The sequence below is a fragment of the Ambystoma mexicanum genome, chromosome 10, assembly GCF_040938575.1.
Source record: "Ambystoma mexicanum isolate Mex_15411 chromosome 10, UKY_AmexF1_1, whole genome shotgun sequence".
NCBI lineage: Eukaryota > Metazoa > Chordata > Amphibia > Caudata > Ambystomatidae > Ambystoma > Ambystoma mexicanum.
In genome coordinates, this window is record NC_090932.1 from 31,405,398 (window position 1) to 31,426,360 (window position 20,963).

Consider the following 20,963-nt stretch of genomic DNA (forward strand, 5'->3'; position numbering starts at 1 on the left):
ACATGCAGATTATAAGAGAATGGATTCACAATGACATACAGAATGGCATTGTGGGGGACATCAACGGGAACACATCGAGTCAAGGTGGTCATGACTTCCCACATCCCCTGAATTTCAAGGGTTTTGTTGTGTTAAATCTGGTCAACTTAGCTGCACCGTAACTAAGGTTTTTTCAATATATATCCATGTATCCCGGATGAGCTGCAGTCTGTCGTACATGCATGCATCAAGAATAACATGCTGGCATCCATCAATTGGTCCTGCTGAAATGCGTCCATCATCCATGAAAGGCTTTTGAACAATGGAAGGTGACACGGCACGTGTAGGACTTGCTGCACTGCACGCCACGAGCGCTCCGCTGAAAGGGAGCTGACCTCGTCTTCCATTGGCACACTTCTGTTTACGCCCGGGGCATTTACCATGCTTGGTGTGGTTGGTACAAGTTAGCTACATCCAGCCCAGATGAACCCTGACCTGTTGGAAAGGAGCTCTTCAGAGTGAAAGGTAGTTTGCCCCGGGCGTGTGCATTAGTGCAGCAAGTGCCATATTTTCAACTGGCCCCGGAATGTGGAGCTACAAGCCACGATAACAAAACATCCCTTCAGAAATGTCCCACTGCCCCTATGAGCAGAACAGGTCTTCCAGAGGGCAGAATCTGAAGAACTCGTCTCTGAGATGGTAATCAGGCTCGTCTGTCTTAGGCTTACTCGAGGCTCCTTGATGGACGGCTCTTTAAACTCAAACAAGTTAGTGCACCTGCCATTGTTACCAGGGACATACTGAGGACAGGCCCCATTGGTTGAGGAAAGGCCAATCACAGTGACCGTGATGTTACGAAATGATCCAATACCTGAGGAGGAAACCAGCGGATTGAGTAGCAATGCAACTGAAGGACCCGATCTATATTCATCCTGCAGAGGCAGACGGTAGACATATGACCATGCGCCTCCACTCACACTTCCAGCACGTGGGCTGGAGACCCTGTGCCACACCTGATCAAACGGGTTCTTTTAGGAGCATTGCTGGCTGCAACTTGCCTGGCTCGACCTGGCTTTGGTGCCTAAACATTGTCTCAGTCTGAGGGGTCAGCGCTTCTTTCGATCAAAAGGTTATTTTCCAAGAGTCGTCTCCACTCTGGACTAAGAGTTGGTACACCTAGGTTGCCATGTCTCCACCCTCTCTGATTAAACTTGGCCGGGAAGCGGTTTTGCAGCTCGACTATTTTGCCTCATGTGGACCATTGCGTCATTTGCTCTCTCCTTACTTGAGTTCAGCCTACTTGAAGACATATGAGCTACTGTAGTGTCGACCATCTCAATGCTAGGAAGTTCAGACGAATGCAACTTTCCTCGACACGTCCGGGTGCATGCTCTGCATCGCCAATCCTTGCATAAGGGGTGCATGCTCTGCATCTCCTGCGCTTGCATAAGGGGTGCATGCTCTGCATCACCAACCCTTGCATACGGGATGGATGCTCTGCATTGCCCTTGCATAAGGGGTGCATGCTCTGCAAATGCCCACCTTTGCATGAGGGGTGCATGCTCTGCATGGCCCACCCTTGCATGAGGGGCACATGATCTGCATCACCCACCCTTGCATAAGGGGTACATGCTCTGCATCGCCCTTGCATAAGGGGTGCATGCTCTGCATCGCCCACCCTTGCATGAGGGGTACATGCTCTGCATCGCCCCTTTGCATCACCCACCCTTGCATAAGGGGTGTATGCTCTGCATTGCCCACCCTTGCATGAGGTGTGCATGTTCTGCATCACCCTTGCATAAGGGGTGCATGCTCTGCATCGCCCCTCTGCATCGCCCACCTTTGCATGAGGGGTGCATGCTCTGCATGTCCCACCCTTGCATGAGCGGTACATGATCTGCATCACCCACCCTTGCATAAGGGATACATGCTCTGCATCGCCCTTGCATAAGGGGTGCATGCTCTGCATCGCCCACCCTTGCATGAGGGGTACATGATCTGCATCACCCACCCTTGCATAAGGGGTACATGCTCTGCATCGCCCTTGCATAAGGGGTGCATGCTCTGCATCGCCCACCCTTGCATGAGGGGTACATGATCTGCATCACCCACCCTTGCATAAGGGGTACATGCTCTGCATCGCCCTTGCATAAGGGGTGCATGCTCTGCATGGCCCACCCTTGCATGAGGGGTACATGATCTGCATCGCCCTTGCATAAGGGGTGCATGCTCTGCATCACCCTTGCATAAGGGGTGCATGCTCTGCATCGCCCCTCTGCATCACCCACCCTTGCATAAGGGGTGCATGCTCTACATTGCCCACCCTTGCTTGAGGGGTACATGCTCTGCATCGCCCCTCTGCATCACCCACCCTTGCATAAGGGGTGCATGCTCTGCATCGCCCACCCTTGCATAAGGGGTACATGCTCTGCATCGCCCTTGCATAAGGGGTGCATGCTCTGCATCGCCCCTCTGCATCACCCACCCTTGCATAAGGGGTGCCTGCTCTGCATCGCCCACCCTTGCTTGAGGGGTACATGCTCTGCATCGCCCCTCTGCATCACCCACCCTTGCATAAGGGGTGCATGCTCTGCATCGCCCACCCTTGCATAAAGGGTGCATGCTCTGCATTGCCCACCCTTGCATAAGGGGTACATGCTCTGCATCGACCACCCTTGCATAAGGGGTACATGCTCTGCTTCGCCCGCCCTTGCATAAGTTCAACTTGTGCCCATCTTCGTTGAATTCTGGACTTCCATCATTGTTATTAGCAACCCAAGATCCTCACTTCTACCAATCCTTATTCTCTCGCAGTCTGCGCCCAAGACCAGCTGCACTGGTTGAGGGTGTAAGCAGCCACTCTTCATGCCTCCCCCTCCCCCATGTTGGATATTAACAATTGGAACCCGCTTTAGGGGCGAACGTGGTGGTCTACTCACTAACAACCTTGTGCACACACTGTTTTCCTTACACGCACTCATGCTCCATCTTGTATCCCTTTTGTCCCCTGGCTGGTTTGTGATTTTCTTCTGTATTTTTGGTTTTTTTTATGATGAAAGTCTATTTTTGTGCTCACATCCACGACCAGTTCGTTCTGCGCCTGCTGCCCATGGCATGCAGCAATGACTTCTTTGTTCATCAACATGCTAGCACGCACAGGCCCCTGGACGTGAGTGCTTCCCGCCTGCAGGCTTGTGCGCTTTGAGGCATCTAGGTTCTTTCCACCGGAAGGACTCTAGGCGCGCCTTCCTTGTTCCCAGCATGCTTCAGTGCTTCCATGCTGTGGGCACCCAGCACACAGCCCTGCGTGATTCGGTGACCCTTGCCTCTCATTAAACACGAGAAGCAACACCATTTGCTCAAGAGAGTGAGGAAAGTACCTCAAATTCTGCTAGAAGGGCAGACGCCATCGGGGGAGCTTTGACCAATGGGAAGAGGCTGGCCAAAATGAACGGTCCTAGGCCCATGAATTCACCCTGTAACGGGTGCCATGGAGTTGTAGGCCGCACTCTCTGTTGGACAACCTGGACCCTTTGCTTGGGGTAAAGCTTGATAGGGTATAACCAATACGGATTGCTCGTCTCGTGATATGGACAGGGGGCTGCGATATAGGGACTGGCTGGGGCTGATATGTCTGTGCTCGCAGTTTGCGTCCATCCAGGAGTGCAGGAAGCAGGGTGTGGGGGGGCCTGCGCCATGAGCGCCCCACCCACTCTGATCACGTCCTGCCCGCATTGTCTGCCACTGTCCTTCCAGGCCATGGCATGTCGTGGCGCATCGGGCGCCCTCGCTGCACGGTGCATCGTGTGACAGAAGCCCCCGCCCCTCCCCCCACACACGGCGAGAGTGACAGGCACAAGTACCTCTCAGATGCCTCCGCGAACAATGAAAGTGAGGAGTTGGACCGCATTTCAGATAGCAATCAGACTGCCCTCGCGCGTGTGCTAGTGCCCCCTCCTCCCCGCTAGCCCTAACACCCCCCCCCCCCGGCCGGCGCGGTAATCCATCACCGTCGTCACCTTTCTGCAATAATTACAGGTTCCTGGCGATGCGGGTTCGGTTAGAAATAGGCGAACACTTTCTGGCTGTGGGCGTGCGGCCATCTCGGCGCTAAATGCATTCTTCGAATAATCAAACTGTGCCCCGAACCAACTGATGGCGAAGGAATGCTCGGATTATATAAACAGGGGCCGGGCAGGCCATTGTCTACGGCCCAGCCTTTCATTCAGGCGTGGTGTGCGCCCAGAAGGAAGGACCTCAAGGCACCGAGCTACTGTTGAAGCGGGCAAAAAGAAAGCCACCAACTCGACCAGTGCATCGCCACTCAGTACAGCCACTGTGCAGCATAACCCCCAGCCTGGGCCGGTCTTACACCAGATTGCACCCCAGGCAGGAAGCATCCTAGGCGCCCCCCCACTCCTGACCGTTTAGTAAATGGACTGGCTAGTACGCCATCATCTCCCTCACCAGGTGGGCATTAGTGGACCATCTTTAGATTTCATATTTTGGGCCATGGTAAGTCCGGCACAGACTTAAAAGATGGCGTCCAGTCTTCACGCCTAGAATTTGCACCACTTGAGCTTTAAACATCTTTGGCTTCTGTGTCGCCCAATAGTGTCATCATTGACTCCAATGGGAGCTCATGGCAGTGATGTCCTCACTTACACCGGGTCACTGATTCCTTACCAAAACGCTGAGGCTCGGGGCATGGCCAGCACACGCACACCCGCCACATGCCAACCTACCCCCACACCCAATCTCCTTTATTTTATAAACAATTTGGAATTTTCCCTTTTACTCCCGTCAAGGGGTGCAGCTGCTCGTTGAATATTTCTTTAGGTAGACTTACCTTTCTCAATGTGTTTGAGAAAGCCCCCTTGATCCAATACCTGCTGCCCCCCAACCTCCCTGACTGCCCTCATCTTTTGACTATTTCAGCTCGCTTTACTTACACCCCGCACCACCTTTCCATGGTTGCAGCCCACGATCGCCCTCTCCCTTCTTCTAAAGTGAGACTGATAGGCAGAGATTTCCACCAGGAATTGAGGGAAAACTCGATATGGTGGCAGGGCTGGAATCATGCACCACGCTCTCTGTGCTGGGTATACAGGAGTGGACTAAGAACCAAAAGAGGCCCTGGATCCCTTTTTTGAAAGCGAAATTGCTCCTTGATTGTGCTGCACACAGCAATGCAGCACATTCTGCATGCCCTCAGAAAAACGGCCTATTGTTCACAGACCACCCCCACCCACTGTCCACGGGAAATCACCAGACTTATCTGTAGGCCAGTCTGCCCCTCTTAGGGTACAGTGTGCAAGAACCCTGCCCTTCCTGACAGGACGAGTGAGAGAGCACCCTGCACCCAAGAAAGGAGACACGAGGGGGCACTCTTTCCCCAAGACAGGAGACGAGAGAGAGCACCCTGCACCCAAGACAGGACTCAGGGTGGGACCTCAAAGGCCAGCTGAGCTGGTGCAGAGTCAGTCACACCTCTGGAACCTGAAATGCTAGTGTGAAGCCAGGTGCACGTCAGGCGGGTGCCTGTGACTGCAGGTTGCAAGCGATTTGCTGAGCTGAGCTATCGATCCTACCACATACGCCATGAGTCGTCTGGTCAGGTGTCATTCAGTGCCTCTGCAAATTCGACAGGGCTGGGGCAGACTGAGGCGAGAGGGAACATCACCCTGCACTAGTGGCAGATTTAAGGCAAAGGTCCCTATGGGAAACAATGAGAGAGGGCCCCAAGTGGGCAGGGCATGGAGGCAGAGCCTAGTGGCCAAAGTTGCACAATGTTTAACTTTGGGGATAGATGATTGATTAATTTTTTTAAAGTAGTTTTTTTAACAGTTTTCTGTATTTGGGGGTCTGGTTCTAGCTAGAGACAGCTTGGCATCCTCGGCAGGTTTTGCTGTCAATGGTAGTAATATTGAATGATCAAGCCAGAAGCTAAATTTGGAAAGGATAGGGTTCAAGGCAATGGGCAATGGGAGAGGACATTACAGGAGGTGATATTATGGGATAATTCCTATAGCATGCAGATCCATTTTGTGCATGTCGCCGGTGTACTTAACCCACACACTTGAAATATCATTAAACATCACAGATGTAATTAAAGGAGTATGCCCAAACTATTGAGGTGTTATAATTGGTTATTTATAATGCGCTTAATACCGAGAGGTTTCTAAGCGCAGACCCGGGATCGAACCTGTGTTGCTATGCGTCGTCTTGCTTCCAAGCCGAGCACGTTGCCACTTAGCTCTCCTCCTGAGACTACAATTATTAGATATTAATAATAGTGTCCATTCATATATTGCACACCACAAATTTATCTTGGTTTGCACAGAAAAACCTGGCGTCCAGGATGGGGAAAATAAATGTTTATTCACGCTCTTTTGCTTGACCCGTTTCTATAATGTGTACATATTGTCAGGTTCATTTATCATGTGATTTGTGTACTTGTCAAGGCATTGCTAGACAAATAATAATATACCCTTTCAATTACCAAACCTTTAAAATACTGACATGAAGTTGCATACCTGGGAAGATTGTGGCTTTAATTTTCACTTCCTAAGTGGTAAACTATTAGTCCCAGAAGGCAAGTTAATGCCAACCTGAAAAATCTAGTTAAGCCACTGTACTTTCAGTGATTTAAGACCTGTATTAAAGGAACTTGTATAATAAATTCAGATATTGTTTATAATACATATGCTATTGGTTCCGAAACTGAATCTGCGATTTGTTGATGTTTAGTACACCGCATTCGATTCCCAGGAAATGCCACTGGACATTTCCACATGGCTACACAACCAGCCCGAACTCCTGCATTTTCTGGGTGAAGGTCTGCCCTGATGTCCAGGATCAAAGCTCGAGTGAGCACCACTTGCAATCAACGGCCTGCACTTAAGCAATATCTGGAAACGTTGAGCTGGTGGCATAACTCGGGCTTGTTATCTATGAATGACAGTTAACCGTCTCATTAGGCCTTAGCTCTGGGATTTACTGTCAGTAGGAGGTATATGCGCAAACCTCTCCATAAGGCAGATGCACAGAGTATGGTGAAAGCAAACTCGGTGGGCTCATGCGCCCACTCCTCTACAGCACTCCCTGCCTGGACAGTGTGGGAGAGGCAGTGTCTTGGCAAAGATGAGGGAGGGGGGGGATAGAGTGGACTGTAACCCAATGAGCGTTTTGGCATTACAATTAGATAATTCCAGCGGTTGCTGAGGTTTTGGCTGAGGCGGAGGGGTTGTGTGGGTGCTGCACAGGTTTTCAGGGAAAGAACAAGAAGTGCAGGACATTTGGAAGTAATTCAGTTGTTATGCATGGGGCGTGTGTGTTGTGGAAGGGGTTTGAATATTGTGCAAGGGACGCAGAGGCTGTCGGAGGTATGTCACAGGTATTGTCGGCGATATAACAAATGAGCCCCAGGCTGCCAACCAAATGAGCCCCAGGCTGCCAACCAAATGGGCCCCAGGCTACCAACCAAAGGTAGCATGGAGCTGTCAAAGTCCAGCACAGTGGAGTGCCCCCTGCTGCAGCTAAAGGCATGCTCCCCCTCTGAGAGCACACAGGACTTGGGGGGCCCTAGCAGTGCCTGTGGGGGCTACAGGGCCCCCCATTATTCCAATGCTGATGGGCTGCCCTGCACCACCCAATCGAGCATGGTGAGATTCGATTTCAGTCCTGGCTGTCACAACCAAATAAAGGGAGGCTTTTTCGTTGGCTGTAGCAGAAAAGCATGTGCAATACTGCGCTGTTTCAGCCTACGATTTTAACGTAATGATGTACTCGGCCTCTCAAATATAAGTGCACGGCGCCCTGCTGAGACTGGGAAGGGGCAGAGCAAGGTACAGGGGACAGGAGACATGAGGGAACAGCACCCTGCACAGAGGGCAGGAGACGTGAGGGAGCACCCTGCACCCAGGACAGGAGGCGACACACTTACCTGCTGCTGCACACCCACTCGCTTTCCTTAATGTCGGGCCGACGCAACAACGCCACACCCAATCAATCCTACTCAGTGCACCAGTGCCACCCGCGGCCTGGGGTCAGGGGGGAAAGTAATAGAGCAACAAATGTTGCTAAATGCTATTGCCCTGTCCTGACTGTCCTGACTGAGAGCCGAGGCTGCAGCCTGCAGCAGTGTGCTAACGTGTATTCTAGTACTAGCACTGCTAGAATACACGTTTGTTTCGTTTCGCAATTTGTATCATAACATTATTAAAAATGAATATTGCAGGCTGCTGGTGTGGCACCCTTAGAGGCTGACTGACATCAGGCAGCCGCCTGAGCTGCCTGACGCAAAGACCGCCCTTGCCCCCAGCCCTTCCGCTGCAAAAAAGTTGACACATTTATTATGTTGTTTTTCTTTTTTACCCCATTGGGAAACTTCCCTTTATGAAAATGGGACAATCCCCCCTACCTTTTCGACAAAGAGGATGGTGGGTAGCTCAGGAGCAGCGTTCTCCCGTGGAGCAAAAGGCGCACGGTGCAAGTTCTGCAGAGACGACCTGGGGTTGCTCCGTCTCAGAGGTGTTGCTAGGGTGGATCTGAAGGGGCTATAGCCCCGCGTCTTTTGGTTGTAGCCCTGGTTAGAAGCTCAGGGGTTACAACCTAAAAGGCTAGCTAGCCCCCAGTCCCAACAATCCCAAAATGAGCCTAGCCCCAGATCTTTTCCAGACCTAGCAACACCCCTGTGCTCTTCTTCTGGCCTCATGCTCCTTGGGCTCACCTGTCTCTGTGTTTTCAGGTGTTTGTTATTTGAATTTGTTTTGTCAGGTCACTTCCCCCAGGAAACGCCTCGTCACCAGCAGGGGTCCCCTCTGTTATTGTGGGTAGTGATGCGCATCAAAGTTCCATGGAAATAGAGAGTCCACTCCAATGCCTTGCTGGTTGGGGTACTCGATCATGGACTGCTGACGTGCGTTTAGCTGCCCTCTACGTATTGCACTCATGTCATGACATCTCCTTAAAGGGGAAGTTCTCTCAGCAACTGTATTAGCCCGATGAATAGGGCATTTACTTTTCAGCATATATCGATCAATTAGATATTTTTTCCAATTCATCTTACCTTCAATTTGCTGACGTATACACATGCGAATCTCACGGGTCGTACACCACCATTTTGTGATAATTTTTTCCGTTGGTCAATCACCCGATGTTCAAGGTCCCTGGAGCCAGTAAATCATAACACCCGCCCCTCAAGCTGACATCAGCAGACGCTAACTTTATAAGCGTACACTCCTTGTCGCCATGCCATTAAACGTCTTCTGTGCGCAATCTATTGACGTGTCTCCATGGAAATTCCAAGACACCTCTTTGCTCAATAAATATCAACAACCCCTTTCTGATTAGACAACATTAGCGTTTCTGCTGCCGTCTTGCCAGTTTATTTCAATACGAGCCTCCACAACTCCTTTTTGCTGTTTTAAGCTACCTAACAACTACGACAAATAAAACTGAAAAATGTACTTATGAAAGACTTTTTTCTATAAATGTTTTCAATTGCAATAATCATTACATAATTTGCAAATGTCTTTGCTAAACCAGATTTAAATTGTATATTTACACTAGTGGATTTTTTCATGAGCCAATGAGAACTTTCCAACTTTGGGCCTAATCCTGTTGTCTTTGCACGATAGGATTTTATAACATGTCTGTTTCTCCGCCTCATAATTTTCTTATACATGCCATTTTAAAATCATCAATGCATTATTTTATCAAAATAACAAAAAAAAAACATTTTCTCCCACGGTTGAGTTTCTACTTCTTCAATCCTCAATAATTATGGCCTCCATTCTACCACTTGTTTATGAGCCAGAGTATATGGGCAAGGAAATGCATGAGAGAGAGAAAATAGACAAAAACATTGGTAATGGAGTGAAAGTCGTGACGGTCGCTCGCAGGATCCTGATCCACGTCGCATGTAAGACATTTCCATTTGGTGTACGTGATATCGATGTGAGGTAATGCCAACTTTGGTGGAGAACAGTTGTTTCAGAGAGAATTCAGGCTGCTTGGCCTCCGTGGCCAAAGAAGAGCTGCCACCACTATGCGTTACCGCGCTGCATGCGTTCAGGGAAGCCTGCCTTACAAGGTCCTTGTTGAGAAGGCTGATGGTGCAGATGCACATACTTATAGCAATTGTGAACCCATTCACCTAGGGCCCTTTAAGACAAGGTAGGTATACGTAGAGATGGATGGGGATGCAGAATTTACTCAAACATCAATAATCATAAACTGAATCAGGAAGTTGGCAAAACTTTGTTCTGTTTTATATGCATTTGTCTAAAGCCGGGAGGTTACAACGGACATCATCCGACGTTCGCTCAAGCTCTCAATGCATTTCAGAAAAATCTAAACTTTTATAGTAAAATCTCATCATCAATGATGTCACACTATGGGTCAAAATACTAAAACCTACTTGGGGATGTTATAGGCTCTCAGGGAATATCTAAGTATACATTCCATACTAAAAGGGTAGTGATTGGGTCTCTATCATCAGGTGGACAACTAAGCCCTCCTCTAGTGCAAGTCATCTTCATCATCATAAAATACACAACGATTCATTGGTTACACAAACTATAGGATTCTCTTAATACGTGGCACTCTACAATTGGTAAGCACACTAGTACCCTTCTGGAATATTCCACATGCTAGCAGCACGCAGGCTACCACTCCAGGTGCAAGGAGGGTTGTCGTGGTCATGCCTCCCCACCCAATTAGCCCAACATTTATCATCAAGCTTGCCATTTGCCATTAAATTAAAGCTTTGAACTTGGCCTTGCAGAGGCTCTCTGTGCTTGAGAATTAAAGGGACTATGACATGGTCTTAACTTCTGGTTTCAGTGTAGCTCCACCCAACGTCTATTTTAATCAGACCACGTGACTGGAGACCATGTTTCTGAACTCTTTACTACTTATAATACTATTAAATGATGAACTCTTGACGCCTTCAGTGTTTTTCCATTCCATCACAAACATAAGTGTGTTTTTCACCTTCATGTAACTACCCGACGGACAACCAGGCTCATGGTGGCCTCGACACGTTGTCAGTCTAGAAATCCAATTTGAGACCGCAAACGCATTTTGTTGGCCGTGGGCCAACCGTCTCATGCACTATACGACATAATATAGGTTTTCGAGTTTTCCAATGAACGGCCATTTTGATGTAACAAGAATCGCCATTTTGTTTTCTAACCATTGCTCATTGCTTTCTGTTACTATTGCTTCGCAGTATATTTTCCGCTTACACTGCTCGACTGTGGAACATTGTTGTCTGTATATGAAAAGGACAAGGCCACAGGACCGAGAGGATAACAAGAGTTTTGTTGAAACACAAACGTAGGCAGCGCCAGGAACAATGCCCGGCTCCCTCCTTAATGTAGCCTTGAAGCAAAGACGCAGGGCATTTAATCAATTCACAGCTGCCAGCCAGTCTCGTTATATGGTAGAATATGTTAGAATAATACAGCTAAAGGCTTGAATTATGCTTTTCTAACGGCCCCCCTTTGCTGAGCCCGCTAAGAGCATGTCCGCTCTCAGGACACGAATAGCACCTGATAGATAGCAAGGTCCGGAATGCAACTCCCCCTGTATGTAGTTTGCTTCCAAGAACAGAAGCGCTGTGTTCTATTCAATAACCGAAAGATGCCTATGCACTCACAAATTGCAAATTGTTACTAGAATAGATGTTTGAAGGTGTCATAGTGTTCGGAGATGTCCATCATCACACCAAGTTCACAGAAACCCAATGAAGAGGGGTGTTATACATGTCATAGCTGATTGTTTGATATGCATTTTGTATATATGTAACTGATGTACGTAATTCACTCTCTTGCGTCCCTCGAGGTCTAGAGATACACGTCGCGGGGTGTGAGACCGAGTTGGCCAACTGAGACTTTTGCTTTGCTATAAAACCCTAGCTTTGGGAGTACAACCTCGTGTCTGGCGTATCTATCGTGTGTGGTGACCTGCCTTCTTTCCATAGACGTCAGGGTCCCCTAGGTGCCCCTTTCAACATGTTGCTGGGCCAGCCAAGCCTTTCTTGAATTTCTCCTTTGCCATTAGCTGTTTTTCAACTGCGCCACACTTTGTCTACTTCCGTTACTGCATCGTTACAAGTGTAAAATGAGTTTGCATTTTCTTCAGCATTTCTTTGCATGAACATCTTTATCACGAGCCTGAAATGTTGCTCATCTTTGACACCTTCTCTTCAGATCTTATAGAATGTTTATGTTCTTTTGTCTTTCATATCTTTTCAGGGTGCATCAGTCCTGCTTCACGTGACCAGTCTTCTTTCACTAATTTTCACACTTCTTCCAGAAGAACTTATTTCTTCGTGCATGCATATAGGGTTTTCTCAATGGACACCAAGTTTCAAAGATTCTTTGGGGTATAGGCAGCCTCACTGGCACTGCACGTGTTGCTATTTCTGGTTCCCAGCATATCGGCAACATGGGGGCAGATCTTCTGGTGGGGGTACTTGAATCCTCCTCTAAAACTGATCACCCTCATGCTCCTAGTAATGAGTAAGTATTGCGTCTAAACATTTTATATGGCACAACCTTGCACTATAGCCTTTTTATGTTGTTCTCCCAGCACGTTGTGATATCATGGGTTCACTCACGCTATACATTCTGAGATATTGAAGAATATATTGTTCTTTGTTCATGCCAAAAGATTCCATCTTCTATTTAGTCAATATAATTGTTGTCAATTAAATGCAATGACCAAATGATCTTCCTATATTTTTTCCCAAAGCGTGTATACATTATTTCAATACCCTTGTTTGAAAAATATTGGCGTGTGACTACTGTACTCACAAAGTATATTTTCGAATTCCTACCAATGCCTTATTTTTTTACAAGATAGGCAACAAAGATAATTTCAATAATTGGATTGATTCAACAAAACAATGTGTCGATCTTTTACACAGATGGCACAGGCTCGTGGCCTATCCTGCGTTTTCATGGTCGATTCATGGAAGACTGGGATTCCGCGTTCGACGTGTCATACTTGCCGGTGTCATTGGAGCCATCCGTGAACAATTTCCTAGTGCCACTACCTGATCATTCTAACTTGCAGTTTGCATCTACCATCAACCTTTTTTGTAAAATGCAGTTTTAAATAAAAGATGTTGCTTTCAATGAAAAATATATGTATCTAATAAATTGGCATTGTTTACTTTCTAATTATTACAGGTTTGTTTATTTAATTTCAAGTATTTTTTCAGAATTCCGACTTTTTCTTATCTGTTCCCCAACAACATGCAACAGGGCACCAACCCTAAAGTCTCAACACCAAATACTCAGTACATAGGGATTGCATTTCGTATTCTTATTATGTATTCACGTGATACTTCTATGTTTCAAGTACTCTAAATTTCATTAGATTCTATTTAGGAATACACAAGTCTTTTATTGAGTGTTAACAAGCCTCACACTGTCACAGCTGTAGGAAATAAAAACAATCAAGTAATACGATGACAAGCAAATAGAAGTGTTTGTCAAAGTCACTAACACCAATAATTCTACTATTAAAAATGGTATGCTATAGCAGCAAGATCGACAGAGGTTATTGAGACTGTCCTGAATATGTTTCCAATATAAATGATACGATTGGTTATTTATAACGTGTTAATACACAGAGGTTTCTAAGCAAGGACCCGGGGATCGAACCTGTGTTGCTCTGTGTCATCTTGCTTCCAAGGTGAGCACATTGCCCCTGAGCTATCCTCCCGAGACATTGGCACTTGATCATAATCTACTCCTTCACTTCTCCCTTAAAAATGCACTGTTATTTTTCAAAGACTTTTCCTTTGGTTCGGGATTTGGGCCAGCTGGTTCAACACAGTGTAAGTCAATGTACAACTCAACGAGTTCTTTCGTCTGTTCACAATTGTCCACTTATCACCTGGTTTCTCCATACTCCCCTTTAAAGACCCTGTCCCAACAATCAACATATTTGTGTGTCCTTTGCAAGGTGGCAGGCATATTGCACTTTCCACGTACGCTTTCATTCTCCACCCTTATCAAAGGCAAAGGCAGTTCTCACTTGGGCCACATGCTCTAAATAGGGGTGGGTGGATAGGAACAAACAAAGTGCTGAATACCAAGTACAAATCAAAGGGGTCTTTTGTATGGGGACCACTGGGCACATGGTTACCCAGATGTGTTGTCTCTATGCTCCCATTTGAAGATCCCATACCAGCTATGAACATATCTGTGTGTCCTTTGACAAGATGCCCACCACCTCTGCACAGGTAAATGCAACAAAGGCATACCTAATGTCAATGAATCTCTGCACTGCCCACATGTGACATTGGAGCCCCCCAGTCATCAGAGGAGGTGTTCTGGAACTGGAAGCAACAATATTCCCTTAATTTACAGATGACCACTCCAACAGACCTCACCATGACCCACTGTTATGCCTGCCTCCCAGGTTCCACCCATGATGCCAGGGTCCTGCAAAAGAGTAAACTGCCTGCATATATGATACCCACAGAGGGCATCATACGTGCATCCTAGGTAAGTACAATCCTCATGAAAGAACACCTACAGGCTACTGAAGTGCAATGGTTTGTAACAATGGGGGTGGGGCGCAATCACCTATTAGATGCCAATTTAATGCATTGCCTTTCACAGCCCTGTGCAAGAAGGACTATCCCACTGGACAAGGCACTGCAGCATAATGTCAGGGCATGCCAGAAATGCAATAAAACTAATAAACAAAGCGTGAACTACAGCTGCTAAAATGCATATGGAAACCATAAATAGACAAGCCACAGCAGAGTTTGCTTGTGCAAGATAACAGTGCAACACTGACAGACAGTACAGGCATAAAGGCAGCAACCCCTGAATGTCATTACCCATGAGCAGGATAACTATCACAAAGTGCACAAGAGTACCAGGAAGCTAATCAGAGCACATGCATGAGTGACCAGCACTTAATATCCACATACAACATGTTCATTGCCAATCCAGCTGCAGTGCATGCCTGTTACCTCGGATGGGTCATTGATGCGTTAAATGGGGTTTTCCTGTAGTGACATCAACAATTTCAGTCCTCGTTCCATGAGACAGAACACAATGTAGGACAAAGAGACAACTTTTGAAACTGAACTGTGACATAAACCGAGAAGCCGACATGTTACCCCTCATGTCCAGACGACTTGTTGCACTTGCTGATTATTGTGCAACCAACACTTATGCCCATTGCTTTGCAGATGATTCTGGATATCCCCGTCTCACATGGCTGATGCCACCTGTGTGGATCTGCACACATTGTTAGGCAGAATCACCTGCAGGGCCCTTGGGGAACCAAGTGTAAACACAATTTCACCTTTGGTACAAGCCCATACTACACAGTAAAGTGGTAGCGATGGCTGAGCAGCCAGACTTATCTCAAGAGTTTAAATGAGCAGTAGAAGAAGTTACACCAAGGACCAACCAATACAGTGATTCAAGTAAACACTTACTCAAGGTTTCTTGGTAAAAGAATATACATTTATTTACTCAGTCAGTTAGGAAACATTATACTAGCATAAGCAGCTCAAGATCAAACACTAATAAACCACACAAATCCAACCGGAAGGTACATGAACAAGTTTAGCTCCAAAATGAAGTGGGAGCAAAATGGCACTTCAGATACTTAATAAAAGAGGGAAAGACAAGGTTATAAGAATAGACCGCCCAAATACATTCATAGGCATGGCAAAGGGTTTCAGTTAACTACAACCAGCAATTCTTCTCAATAGGCCTCGGCCAAAGTCAATGGTTCAGAGTCTTCTGCATAGGATAGCACAGTTCTGGTAAGTAACGGTTAAGTCTTTGCCACGGAGATTAGAAGAATTTGGCTAGGCAAAACATTTGACAAATGTTTAGGGAAGGACACACCTTCGTAGTTGAGGAAAGTTTCACACACTTTCTCGATGGCCGAAAAGATTTCCGGACTGCGTTTGCACAGTACCTTGCCAATGAAGAAAGCTGTTGCTGAGGCAGTTGTTCCTGGCAGTTCGAGCAGATCTCACTGTTCCTTAGCTACAGTCGTGGGGACAAGAACGAGGACCTTGGGTGGTTCCTACACTGCCCAGGGAAGAGGCCAAAAGCTGTAGAAAGACGTCGGTTTAAGGTGTGAGTGCCTTAAAGTCCACAAGCTGGTTTCCTTCCCTCTGGCTATCCGGTTTTCTAGAGCACTGTGATGAAAATTCGACCAGATGGGGACAGTGTACAGGTGTCTTGCGAGTTGGTTATTCCCACCAATCTCAAGGGAAGAAGTTAACCTTGAAGGGCTTCTCTGTCATTGGAGTTTCAGGCAATTCGGACCTGCAGCAGGGCTTCACCAGTTGTCCAGGAGTTGCAGCAGTCCTCTTCCTTCCTCTCCTCTTCGGTTCTTTCGTTCTAGTGGTCGACACTGCTTTCCAAGTCCCAAAGACCTGCTTTTAAACAGTTTTCCCCCATTCATTCCAGCCTGGCTGTCACTCACACAGCAGGTTGGCTGTCCTTGCCGGACAGTCAGCCGGCCAATCACGCCAGAGTGCATTCAGGTCTCCTAGGAGACTAGGCACAGGGAGTTTCGGGCACCTCCCTCACATCCTGTCCATCCCAGACACTCAGGCGCCAGAGGAGGGCTTCAGCACTGAAGCCCACCAAAGGCAATGAACAAAGGGACCAAATCTGGTTTAGCGCGCAGAGACAAACACAAGAAGGACCTTTCCTAACAAAAACGGTGAAAAAAGACGACCAGAGTCTGTTATTACAGATAGGTCTTGGGCGCCATATTGAAAAACATGGCTGACCCGATTTTTAGCTACCATTGTTAGCGGTCGGGAAAAATCACGGTAGTTGATCTAAACCACTGTCACCAGCCATTTAAAGTAGAAAAGGCTAACAATTTACTGTTACGTGAGGGTTTTGACTCAGGGGAAGCTAAGCAACCCCTCCAGCACTCTATAGAAAAAAATTGTGTGCTGGGTCAGTAAATTTAAAGAGACTAGTAAAGTCAATTTAACTTTACATGCTCTGGGAGACGGTAATCAGTCCCAGAGAAGGTGTTTAAACCTTGGGAAGTCTGAAAGACAACCCTCTGCCACTGCACTGAAGGTGCTGTGTGACACACAGAAAAAGATGATGCCTATGGAGTTTGTTTTAAAACTCCATAACCAAAGAACACAAAAGTAAAACACATCAAAATACATGGAAGAGTGGAAAAAAAAGGCTCTCACTCTTCCCAGGTAAAACAATCAAATCCCAGAAATCCAGCAATGTTGCTGGGGGTCTCAAAAGGTAAGGGAAATGAGCACATATTGAGAATTCTCCCTAACAAGCACCACAGGAGGAGGTGTACAATGAGGCTCGCATAAGCACCATGCTCTGTATACAGCGCATCTTTGGCCGACTGAAGGGAGTGGTTCTAGTTTCTCCATTAGACAGGAGGCACTTTACTGGCACTTTAATGTACAAGCTAGGCAAGGTGGGGACATGTTTGTAGTTTGTGCCATGCTGCAGAAAATTTGCATTAGAAGACATGTCCCTTTGCCTCACGGATGTCAATATGGCCCCCAGTAGAAGGATAAGAACACACCTGCTGGGGCCACTTGCCGTCACACAGTGACCATGTTGAAGGCAGGAAGGGTTGTCTTCGGCAACAAGAACTGATTGTGAATGCATGGACATTTGTTACATAGACCATACATATATAGTCACATAGTCACATGTCCCCTTGTTCCACCCTCACTTCCCAACACCCATGGCCTCCCTTCATCCTCGATGCCCAACACCCATGCCCTCGCTCCACCCTCACTCCCCAGCCCAGTTGCCCTCGCTCCACCCTCACTCCCCAGCACCCTTGCCCTCCCTTCATCCTCAATGCCCAACACCCATGCCTTCTCTACACCCTCACTCCCCAGCACCCTTAACCTCAATCCATCCTCAATGCCCAACACCTGTGCTCTTGCTCCACCCTCACTCCCCAGCACCCTTGCCCTCGCTCCACTCTCACTCCCCAACACCCTTGTTTCCCTCCATCCTCAATGCCCAACACCCATGCCCTCGCTCCACCCGCACCCCAGCACCCTTGCCCTCGCTCTATCCACCCCCTTAGCAGCCTTGGCCTCTCTCCACCCTCACTACCCAGCACCCTTGCCATCCCTCCATCCTCAATGCCCAACACCCATGCCCTCACTCCACCCTCATTCCCGAGCCCCCGTGCCCTCTCTCCTCCCTCACTCCCCAGCACCATTGCCCTTGCTGCACCCTAACTCCCTAGCACCCTTGCTCCCCCTTCATTCCCAGTGCCCAACACCTATGCCCTCACTACCCAGAAACCCTTGACCTCCATCCATCCTCAATTCCCAACACCCATGGCCTTGCTACACCTTCACTCCTCAGCACCTATACCCACACTCCACATCACTCCCCAGTGCCCTTGCCCTCCCACCATCCTACAAGTCCAACACCCATTCCCCTGCTCCACCCTCACTCCCCAGCACCCTTGCCCTCCCTCCATCTTCAATGCCCAACACCTGTGCTCTTGCTCCAGCCTCATTGCCCAAGAACCACGCCTCACTCAACCCTCAATGTCCAACACCCATACACTCTCCACACCGTCACTCCCCAGCACCCTTCTCCTCCCTCCACCCTCAATGCCCATCATCCATGCCCTAGCTGCACCCTCACTCCCCAGCACTCTTACCCGCCCTCCATCCGCAATGCCCAACACCCATGCCCTTACTCCACCCTCACTCCCCAGCAGCTTTGCACTACCTCCATCCTCAATGACCAACACACATGTGTTTGCTCTAACCTCACTTCTCAATACCCTTGCCCTCCCCCACCCTCACTCCCCAGCCCCCACGCACTCCCCACCTTCACTCCCCATGTCCATTATCATCTTTATTTCTGCGGGTGTTTGCCGCACCCATATTTAGCTGTTGGGGACCATGACAGTACTTGCCAAAAGCACCCTAAAGGAGTGTGTACACTGGAGATGGCGACAGGTGCAAGCAGAGGAGAGACGAAGTTGGCAATCTCTTTGGCAGTGGCTGGATCTGCTACCAAATGGCTGATAGCAATTGCAGTAGTGGTGGTGAAGGCAGTGGTTGGAATTGCCTCCAAATGACTTCTAGCAGTTGCATTAGTAAGGGTGATAACAGTGGTTAGAGCGGCCTCCACATGAGTGCAAGCAGTTTCAGTAGTGGTTTTGAAGTCAGTGGTTAGAGCTGCTTCCACATGAGTGCAAGCACTTTCAGTAGTGGTGGTGAAGGCAGTGGTTAGAGCTGACGCCACATGAGTGCAAGCAGTTTCAGTAGTGGTTTTGAAGTCAGTGGTTAGAGCTGACTCCACATGAGCGCAAGCACTTTCAGTAGTGGTGGTGAAGGCAGTTGGTAGAGCTGATGCCACATGAGTGCAAGCAGTTTCAGTAGTGGTGGTGAAGGCAGTGGGTAGAGCTACCTCCACATGAGTGCAAGCAGTTTCAGTAGTGGTGGTGAAGGCAGTGGTTAGAGCGGCCTCCACATGAGTGCAAGCAGTTTCAGTAGTGGTGGTGAAGGCAGTGGTTAGAGCTGACTCCACAGGAGTGCAAGCAGTTTCAGTAGTGGTGGTGATGGCAGTGGTTAGAGCTGCCTTCACATGAGGGCAAGCAGTTTCAGTACTGGTGGTAATGGCAGTGGTTGGAATTGCCTCCACATGATTTCTAGCAGTTGCATTAGTAAGGGTGATAACAGTGGTTAGAGCGGCCTCCACATGAGTGCAAACAGTTTCAGTAGTGGTGGTGAAGGCAGTGGTTAGAGCTGACTCCACTTGACTGATAGTTGGAGTAGTGGTGGTGTTGGCAGTGGTTAGAGCTGCTCCCTTGACTTCTAGCAGCTGCAGCAGTGGTGGAGATGAAACCTGTTGGAGCTACTCCAACATGACCCAATTGGTGAGCAGGTGCAAGTGGATCTAGGTCACGTGGCCTAAGCCCCGCCCCTGTCAATCACTGCTAAACTCTTGCTGCCTTTCTGTTTTGCCTCCTTTTTTCACTACTTAAGCAGCCCTCCAGCCTCTTTTCCTTTGCAGCTGGTGAACCGGTGCAAGTGGATCTAGGTATCGAGGCCTAAGTCCCACCCACCTTCTTAGCCCTGCCTCTTCCTTTCTGCTCCTAACTCTTAGATCAATGTTGTCTCTCTCCCGGGCGTCCGAAGTGAAGGGCAGACAAAGAAAAGGGCAATTCCTGTTTGGAACGTTCATACTGTGAGGACTGAGGGCCCAAACCCCTGCTCAGAAAACAAGTAAGCACGTGCCAACATGTGTTTTCTACTTCTATCCTCAAAGACCATCCCCACCATCAACAGGCAACGCCAATGTCAATGACATTGCCCCTCCTCCAAGGCATGGACTCTGCAATGCAGCAACCTCACCCACATCAGTCTCAAGCCAATCAGCACCCCCTCACCATCCACAACACGGAAGTTGATGCTCACCAGCGTCGGCTCAGATATCACCCCTTCTGCAGACATCGTCGACCTCATCACTACACACAACCTTGATGCTATCGTCATCACTGGAAACTGGCTTACATCCACCTCCACCCTCATCTAAGACATCCTTGCATCCGGCGGCTAAAGTGTAGTTGGTATAACTCACGCTGATGCTGTTAAGAAGGTCAGAAAGGGGACGCACGTATATGTTAAAGAGAGTGGGAGAAAGAGATGCACCTCTTCCCAGCAATTGGATGGGAGATTTGCAGCCCTGAGAGGCAACACAACCAGATCCGGGACCTGGAAATGAGGAGAGCCAACATAAGCATTATTGGAGCAGTTTCTAGTCTCTCCAGCAGCAAAGAGTGATCCACGAGATCAAAAGCTCCAGAGAGATCTAGAAGCATTAAGAGGGCAATCTGTCCTGAATCAGCAATATGGCACAGGTTAGCTTTTAAGTCAACCAGAGCGGTACAGTGCCGTGTGATGCACAAAAACTGGACTATGATCAGCCCAGTAGATGATT